This window comes from Leptonychotes weddellii, chromosome 11 (genome assembly GCF_054177405.1).
Source record: "Leptonychotes weddellii isolate Sample4059 chromosome 11, ASM5417740v2, whole genome shotgun sequence".
NCBI lineage: Eukaryota > Metazoa > Chordata > Mammalia > Carnivora > Phocidae > Leptonychotes > Leptonychotes weddellii.
Window position 1 is genome coordinate 53,328,942 of NC_138379.1, and position 9,315 is coordinate 53,338,256.

The window sequence follows — 9,315 nt, forward strand, 5'->3', positions numbered from 1 at the left end:
GAGCTGCTTTCAGGATTTTCTCTTTGTCTATGAGACTCGTAAGTTTTACTATTAGATGTCGGGGTGTTGACCTATTGGTTTTTGTGCTATTTCTTATCACTAGAAATGGGTTACAGATTTGGGGGAGGAAGACCATAGAGGTAAAATGCCATTCTACTCACATCATTTCAAAGGTACATGCTTTCAACATGACTTATCACCTAGTTAAAGTGGAGCTTAGCAGGTTTTCCACTGAAAAATGACCCTCCCTGCCATGCCCCTTCTCATACTGTATTCTTGCAAGGAAGTCACTACGTGCAGGCTACACTTCAAGGTTGGTGAGTTATATACTACTCCCTTGAGCACAGAGTATCTAAATTAAATTAATTGGAATTATTCTGTGTGGGAGATTTGTGTAACTCTCTTTTTATTCCTCAATATTAAATAATGATTTTTTTCACATATACTTAGAAAATACAAAAAAAACCCCATCATCATCATATAAAACCATAAAATATTCTTTATTATCTAATAATGGAGAAAAAATGACCTTTCAGGTATGGACACATCCGTTTTTTCTTTTGCAGTTTTGGTGTTGAAACATCAGATCATGTTGCTTTTCTACTTAAAACCCTTTAATATCATCTCATCAGCAGCAAGATAGGGCCTGAAAACTTTGCCCACATAAAGGGCTTAAAAGTTCCTTTGTAATCTAACTTCATCTTCTAACTTTCATGCTATTCCATATTTCCTATGCCTTGCAGTGTTGTTGTGAAAATTAGAACTAATTTATGCAAAATACCCATCATATAGTAAGAACTTAATAAAAGAGAGTAATTCTTTTTTTTTTTTTAAAGATTTTATTTATTTATTTGACAGAGAGAGACACAGCGAGAGAGGGAACACAAGCAGGGGGAGTGGGAGAGGGAGAAGCAGGCGTCCCACTGAGCAGGGAGCCCGATGCGGGGCTCGATCCCAGGACCCTGGGATCATGACCTGAGCCAAAGGCAGACGCTGAACGACTGAGCCACCCAGGCGCCCCAAAAGAGAGTAATTCTTAAATACTAAAAAAAATTCTATCTTCCTTGATATATATTACATGAGAATAAAAATTCACTTACCAACTGAAATAGAGAAGCAGGAGGTTCAGAAAGTGAAAGGAAAGAAAGTTATTTTATGGTACTGATAATGTTTTAGTTTTTATAGTTGTGTATCATACAAGGAACACCACTGTTTTCTTACAAAAGTAGTAATAGCAGTATAATGTTGAATATAGCATGGTCCAAATCCCAAGGAATTTAAAATTTATTTATGTCTTGTTTTCTTATAACTAATCAAATATATAATATAGTATAGATCAGAAAACTTATGACTGCTGAGTCACCCAATCATTAGAACCATAGTTGGGATAATGTCACTTTCATATTTATTGAGTACTTTCTATGGAGCAAGTAATGTATCAGGCAGGCACTAGGGAATTCAAGGGTGGGTAAGACAATGTTCCCAAATGGTTCATCAGTTAATATAAATTATAGATCTATAAGAAATTATAATAAGATGGATGGAAAAATAACAGAAGTACTGGCTGAGAGAAAACAAGAGAAGCTTCATAGAGTAGGTGAGCCTTAAGGAATAGGTGGGATGGGAGTTAACCCAGTTTTTGGAGAAAAGGAGGAAATTCTAACTATGCTGAGCTGCATGTATGGGCAGATGTATACCGGAGAGAAATCACAGCACATTCGGTCCTTGTCCCCAGTGCCATTATTCTTTTCTTTGTGTAGTTTTAGCTCCAGATCCAGGATAGTTTTTTCGCATTTGACTAGCTCTGCTACTTTTTAAGCCCACCTCAGGATATATTCATGCTTTTGTTAAATAAAATATAGTTTAGAGGAATAGGAAAATATTTTCTGTAAAATATCATTCCACCAAGAAACACACTTAATAACGGACTAAGCATTTCAGCTCTTTCAGTTGAATTTTTCTGTTCAGATTTCCTAATATACAGTGACTATTAAAGTAATAACAATTATGGTCATTTAATAGCATTCCCTCCCTCTATTTCCTAGGCAAGGCAATTTATTTTCAAATGCATAAGCTGCAAATAGAGAGTTATTATTATGGTAATGGACTAAAATGCAAAACAAATGTGGTCATGACACATGGAGAAACATTCCCACAATGCTACCAAGCAAAGACTTACACCTCTATGGATATTAAAAAGATACATCCCTTTATCAACAGCCCTGCCATTTCTCTCACATATATTTCCAAGTGCTTCCCATATGCTAGGCATTGTGATACCAGGATAAAAATCAGTGGTTCCTGAATTTAAGACTTTGGTTGAAAGAACAAATGTAAACACTCTATCATGGGGCCAATTTTTAACCAGTGTTCTGCACAGAGGGCGAGTGATGCTCAGAGAGCCATCTACACCGGCCTGGTGATGGTGGGGAAGGTCCCAGAGGAGGAAAAAGCTGAGGCTGAAGGTAGGAACAGGAGTTTGCCAGAATTACAAGTGGAGAAAGGACATCCCAGGTAAAAGGAACAGAGTCTGCAAAGGAATAGTACTCAGAGGTATTTGAGAGTAAGGGTTGTTGAGGGGAAAGGTGAAGGAGAAAAAAAGTCAATTAATGAAAACTAAAGTGAAGATTGAACACGGGAGGGGGGCAATGTTTCAAGTTCTGAGGCTGCAAAGTCACAGTTTTTTTTAAAGGTTTTATTTATTTATTTGTCAGAGAGGGAGAGAAAGAGAGAGCGCACAAGCAGGGGAAGCAGCAGGCAGAGGCAGAAGAAGACCCCCACTCAGCAAGGGGCCCGATGCAGGACTCAATCCCAGGACCCAGAGATCATGACCTGAGCCGAAGGCAGACCCTAACCAACTGAGCCACCCAGGCGTCCCCAAAGTCATAGTTGGAAATAGAATTTCTTTTAGAATAGAAAAGGAGGTTCATTCAAAACAGTCTTCCACTGCCATATCTCTGTCACATTTCCTAACTTCCAACTTGTCTTGTGAGTTACTCACCTCAGGATAATCAAGAGGCAGCTTTTTCCCTCCAGCCGTCCCCCAAGAGTATAAGTATTGTGAGGGTAAAGATGGTTCCTTCCTCTAGTGCCCTGTCCACCACCTGGTTTATAATCTGAACTCATTGATATTTGTGGGTTGAATAAACACAAGGAAAAACTGATTACTGACCTAATATCATTACAACTCTGGCAAATATTAGCAGTATAACCTCAGGAAAGTGACCTACCATCTCTGAGCACCATTTTCAGCTACAAAATATGCTAACCTGCTGTTGATACTGTCAAGATCAAGTGGGATAGTTCTAGATGAGCGTCTCCATACAAATGCCTAGCCTATAAAACAAACTTAATGTTTAGTACATGTTACTTCCCATCCTTGTTTTTCTTTCATTCTCTTATTCTCATTCACAAATTCCAAATACCCTATTAAACAACAGAACTAAGGAAGCAATCAAAACAGCAATCAAATCCACTTTGCAACTTGCTTCTCTCTCGTGCTTCAGTTACACTGGTTTATTCTCTTCGAGATTCACTGTTGAACATCTGATAAAAATTATTTAAATTCACTATGAACTTCTTCAACAGCACACTTCAAATCTTAACAACCAGGTCTTTACTTCCAAAATTCTTAGAATGTTTTTTTAAAAAATTATGATTGGTTTCCTACTTGCTGAAACCTCTTCTCTTACCAACAGTTTCTCTTTCTAGCTCCTGAGAAACTGGAAGCTTTGTGTTCCCTCCTCTTCTTTCTGCCTCTTTCATTTAGACATTTCCTGAAGTAGCACCTTTTTTCATCTTCCTCATCCCCTCATCCTGCATAGCCTTGGTTTCACAGCTTTGTTCTAGTCTCTTAATTGTCACTGACAATTAGGCCTGGCCTTTTGTAATGACAAGCACCACGCCTGGCAGCCGCTGGCCAGACAACTCTGCACAAGTGCCAAAACATTCTCCTGAATCACTGTGGTGAACACAGATCCTCTTGCTGCCCTCCTTTTCCAGCTTGGTCTTTTCCTCTACCCATAAGAAATGTCATTGTCTTTCTCTTTGGAAATTTTAATCATTTTCTAGTTCCAAATGTATTTCAATTTCCATAAACCATTACTTTACAATTCTAACCTTATACTAGAGTAGAAACTCTTCTATCCTTACTTCAAAACACTGCCTACTCTAAGCTCTAGCTTCACCATCTCTTAGATAATTAAAGATTATTCAAAAAATTGTTATTCAGAAAAAAGAAAAAGAAAGAAAAGAAAAGAAAAGAAAAAAGAAGAGAGGAGAAGAGAAATGAAACCAAAAAAATAACCCCAAAAACAAAAAAAAACACCCAAGGCATTTCAGCCCTGCAGCCAAATCTGTGACACACCTCAGGCAACCTTCTAAAAGTGTAGAGTGAGAAGGCTTGCTTTCTCCTCCATCCATCTTTCCTTTAAAGAGTTGAGTCATATCGAACTCATTACTGTTCCCATGTGGTCTCCCACCTTGCTTACTTGGCTTCTGCTGTCTCTTCTACATGCAATGCCATTAGTCTCAGCCTACTAAAGTTCTATCATTCTACCTCTTCAAGATGGGCCTGGTGCCTTCGCTAATATTTCTACCATCCAAAACAGAAAACAAATTCTCTTTTCCTAACTCTGAAAAGACAATCTCCCTCATAGCATGTGTTATACTCATGCACAGAAATAATTTAGCAAGATGGTTATCTTTCATTCAGTCTGTTATTTTAGGCTTCCACATTATCATCAACATTAGAGTGGGACCGTTGACTTTAGGTATAAGATTAGCTAGAAGGTTTATTACTCCAAATTAAACCTTCTGATGAGATTCTAAATTCTCCCATATAATTATTGCCAGCAAGAAATGATCCAGCACCATACATTTAATTGCAGGATGTTTGTGTGTGTGTGTGTGTTTCCATAGGGGGTAGAGCTGGATCGGGAGGTTGATTCATTGAAGTGAATCAGGTAAACAGCATCTAGTGCCAGGGGATTTAAGGGTTCATCCGTTTCTATTTATTCCTGTAACTTAAAGAGCCCAATTAAATATAATGGGTTAAAGTATTAAAAATCTGTTTGATTATCACTACTTACTCAGTGAGACACTGATTAAAGCTTAGGGAAGAGACAATTCTATTCATAGAGCTGAGATGGGGAGAAAGATCAGAAATGGTTTATAGGTACTTTTCACCTTATATTCTTTAAGGCCTTTAATGAGGGAAAAATACGGAAAATTTGAAACTCTGTTCTTCGAAGTCTGACTTAGTAAGCAGAGGATGCAGCAACAATGCCATGATACTTCTGATGGTGTGATAGCTTATACTTCTCAGTTGCCAGAAATATGCCCCATACCAGTTTGTCCTACCCATTCTCCCTGAGAGACATTATCTCTTCAAACATTAAAACAAAAAAACAACAAAAACCACTATATTTTCTTTCCCTTGCCCTTCCACTGACTTGACTTGTGCCATTTCAAATCATTTTAAGCATTCCAAATCTTTTTTGGAAATAGTTTAACCAATGTCTGTGGAGTGACAAAACAGTATATTGGAAAGAACACTGAACATGCAGTTATAGAGATTTATTTTCAAGTCTTAACGGTATCTCATTCTTTCCATCCTTCCTTCATTCAAGAAATGTTTTGTAAGGTAGCTATGGGAACTTGGCCAAGTTAATTAGCCATGCTAAGATTCAGTTTTCTCTCCGTGTAATATAGATATAATCATTATGGCTTGCCTTCACAGGGTTGTTGTGAGGATTGAATAAAATTTTTAAAGTGAAACACTTTAAAACACTATGTAAATCCACACATTTTGATGCTGAGAGAATAGTAAGATGAAAAAGCTCAAAGGTCTTCAAATACTTTGTTGGCTGCACACTGCTTCACCCAGTTCCATCCAGTGAATATTTACAATGTGGGATAAGCACACTAGGAGCTGCAGGAATGCACCAGTGTGATGTCATGATTCTTCTTCCAAGGGAAAGGAGAGGGGAGAGAGAGAAGAGTTTTCCTAGGGGAAGAACAATAAAAGACAGGGGGCAAATAATCCTTGCAGGCAGTAATACATGAGCTCAAAGGGAGGACAATGTGGGGAAAGCTGCAATACTGCCTTCTGAGGCTTTTATGTTACTGAAGGAAACACAGTACCTATGGGACACTTATGGGTGGTATGACACAGCCGTCAACTGACTTGGTCTGGCTGCTCTAAGAAGTACCCCCAAGGTAAGAAACAGGGAATAGTCATAGAAGAGAAGGTTCTGGATTGATGGGCTGATGGTGTACAGATACACGCTCCATGAGGGTAGGATCCGAAGATGACTCTGTTTCCCCTGCATATACAACGCTCACTCCTCCTTTCTACCCTAAGTCACCAGTTGTCACATCCATCCTTTGCTCTCCTTCTAACATTGGCATTTCTCTGTTCTCACATACTCTGTGGGCTGTGGTTACATAGAGTCAAAACAAAAACCAGTGGGTTCTAGATTAAGACTTAGCTTACTTTATAGCCTACCTTTTTAAACTTACAGCATTCTGAATGACCCCCTTAAACCCCTTGCACCTCTGTTTTCTGCATAAGAGGAATAATATATACCTGGCTAGAAGGCAGGCAATGCTTCTAGAAGAGGTGCTTAACAAACTGACATACTTCTTCAGTTTATAATAGGCACTCAATAAATAATTCAATAAATACTACTAATTATTGTTGGGTCTATTACCTTGACCCCACTTGGGGGTTAGGGAGACTATCCTCAAAGGCTTTACAGTAACATTTTGTCTAATATAAAACTATAGTGAAACCTTCCCCTTACCTCACTTCAAAGTCTGCACTTTCTGTAAAAGATCCAAAGCTGGCCAGCATATTTCAAACTTTTTAAACCAAATCAATAGTAATTCTCTTTAATAAATTGCATAACTGGGTCATTTCTAGATTACTACAGTTTTATTATGATTAGTTTAGTGCACAAGGAAAGGACAAATAGTGATGTGATGGATACAGAATAGTTACCAATGTTTTAAAATATTTTTTGTTTCTAATAAAAAGCTTTCTCCCTTAGCTGCTAGGAAGTTCAGAGGCAAAATGAACTCTCAAACCCACCAATTTTATTATCTCTGGCAAAATTCTCACCTTCTTTTTTCTTGTACAATTTTATAGATGTTATGGAATATTTTACTTTGTGCAAGCTGTCTCACATACTAGCCTTATATCCTCAAGGGGATCTCTAATAGATAGCTGGTCATTACTCTCTCTCCACACATGACCTCATAGACTGAAAAGTAGCAGTATGCTGAAACTGTAGAAACAGTACAAGCAGCTAATCAGCCTAAATCCAAACAACATGTATGTATGCAAAAGAGGCATTGTTTGCGTAGAAACAGATGGTTCAGAAATGATTTAACTTGAATAACATTTAGCCATGTTTTTAACTGTTTTACTAACCTCACTGTGTGCTTCTCTGGCTCAAAGTAACAGTCCATAGTGTTAAAACTATAGCTAAATATCACAATTTGTTTATATTTGCAACCAGTTCATTGATAGAAAGCATCATAATTTAAATGTAAACTGACATACACTGGTCCATCTTATCATGTGAATCATACTGTGATAGCTAATTTAAAGGTTGAATTAACTTACCATTTTCCCCTAAGCAAATTACTTAAAGTTTCTGTATTTCTCTTTAAGTCAGTTTTAGCATTTGTGAAATGGGCTTTAGCATCAGATTAGTCTGCAGTCACATTCTGACTCCAGCACTAAATGCTGGGAGATTTGAGAGATATACTTTTAAAACATGTCTCCCAAATTCTTTGACACAGTTTCTATCAAATGGTGGGGACTTATGTCTCTCTCCTTCAATCTAGGCTCTGTAACTTTTTGACAAATAGAACACAAGGGAAGTGATGCTGTGTCAGTTTCTGGCTCGGACTTTATCAAACTGGCAGTCTCCATTTGCCTCACTTTCAGGTTGGTCACTCATAGAACCTGGCTACCATGCTCTGAAGAAGCCGAAGCAGTCCTCAGAGAGGACTAGGTGGAGAGAAGCACAGCCCACATCCCTGGCATGTGAGAATGCCATTTTGAAAGGGAAACCTCCAAGCTCCAGTTGAAATGCCTCCATCTCATGTTTAGTGGATAAGAAACAAGCTGTCCCAGCCAAGTCTGCTCTATTTGTGAGCAAATAAGTGATTGGCATCGTCTTAAGCCATTAAGTTTTGGGGTACTTCGCTACACAGCAATAAATAACTAGAACAGTAGAACAAGGTCTTGTTTTTGCATAGAAAAGGCTCCCACAAGGTTGTTGGCTAACATCAGAAGAGTTTCTGTGCCTTATAAGAATGTTACAAAATGATCCTGTTTAACATTCAGTCAATTCAGGGGCACCTGAATGCCACAGTCAGTTAAGCATTGGACTCTTGATTTCACCTGAGGTCACGATCTCAGGGTCGTGAGATCAAGCCCCACGTCTGGCTCTGAGCTGGGCATGGAGACTGCTTAAGATTCTCTCTTTCCCTCTTCCTCTGCACCGCACCCCTCCCCTGCACATGCACTCTCTATCTCTCTCCCAAAACAAACAAAAATAAAAATAAAATAAAATTCAATTTAAAAGTTTGTGAATTTGATACAGCTTTTCTATCAGTCTTCATTAATAAGATAAATTATAATACAGACATGTCTTATTTGATTGTGCTTTGCAGATATTGTGTTTTTTACAAGTTGAAGGTTTGTGGTAGCCCCACTTCGAGCAAGTGTACTGGCACCATTTTTCCTACAACATTTGCTCACTTTGTGTTTCTGTGTCACATTTTGGTAATTCTTGCAATATTTCAAACTTTTCATTATTATTTTATTTGAATTGCTGCAATCTCATGATAAAACGTTAATGGATAAGAAGTTGCTTCTCACTGATGAGCAAACAATGGTTTTTTGAAATGGAATCTACTGGTGCAGATGCTGTGAAAATTGTTGAAATGACACGAAGATTTAGAATATGGCATAAACTTAGTTGATAAAGCAGCAGCAGGGTTTGAGAAGATTGACTCCAATTGTGAAAGAAGTTATACTATGGGTAAATTGCTATCAAACAGCATCACATGCTACAGAGAAATTGTTCATGAAAGGAAGAGTCAACTGATGGGGCAAACTTCATTGTTGTCCTATTTGGAGAAATTGCTACAGCCATCCCAACCTTCAGTGACCACTTGATCAGTCAGCAGCCATCAACACTGAGACAAGAACCTGCACTAGCAAAAAAAATTTTAATGACTTGCTGAAAGCTCATATGATGCTTAGCATTTTTTAGCAATAAAGTATTTTTTAATTAA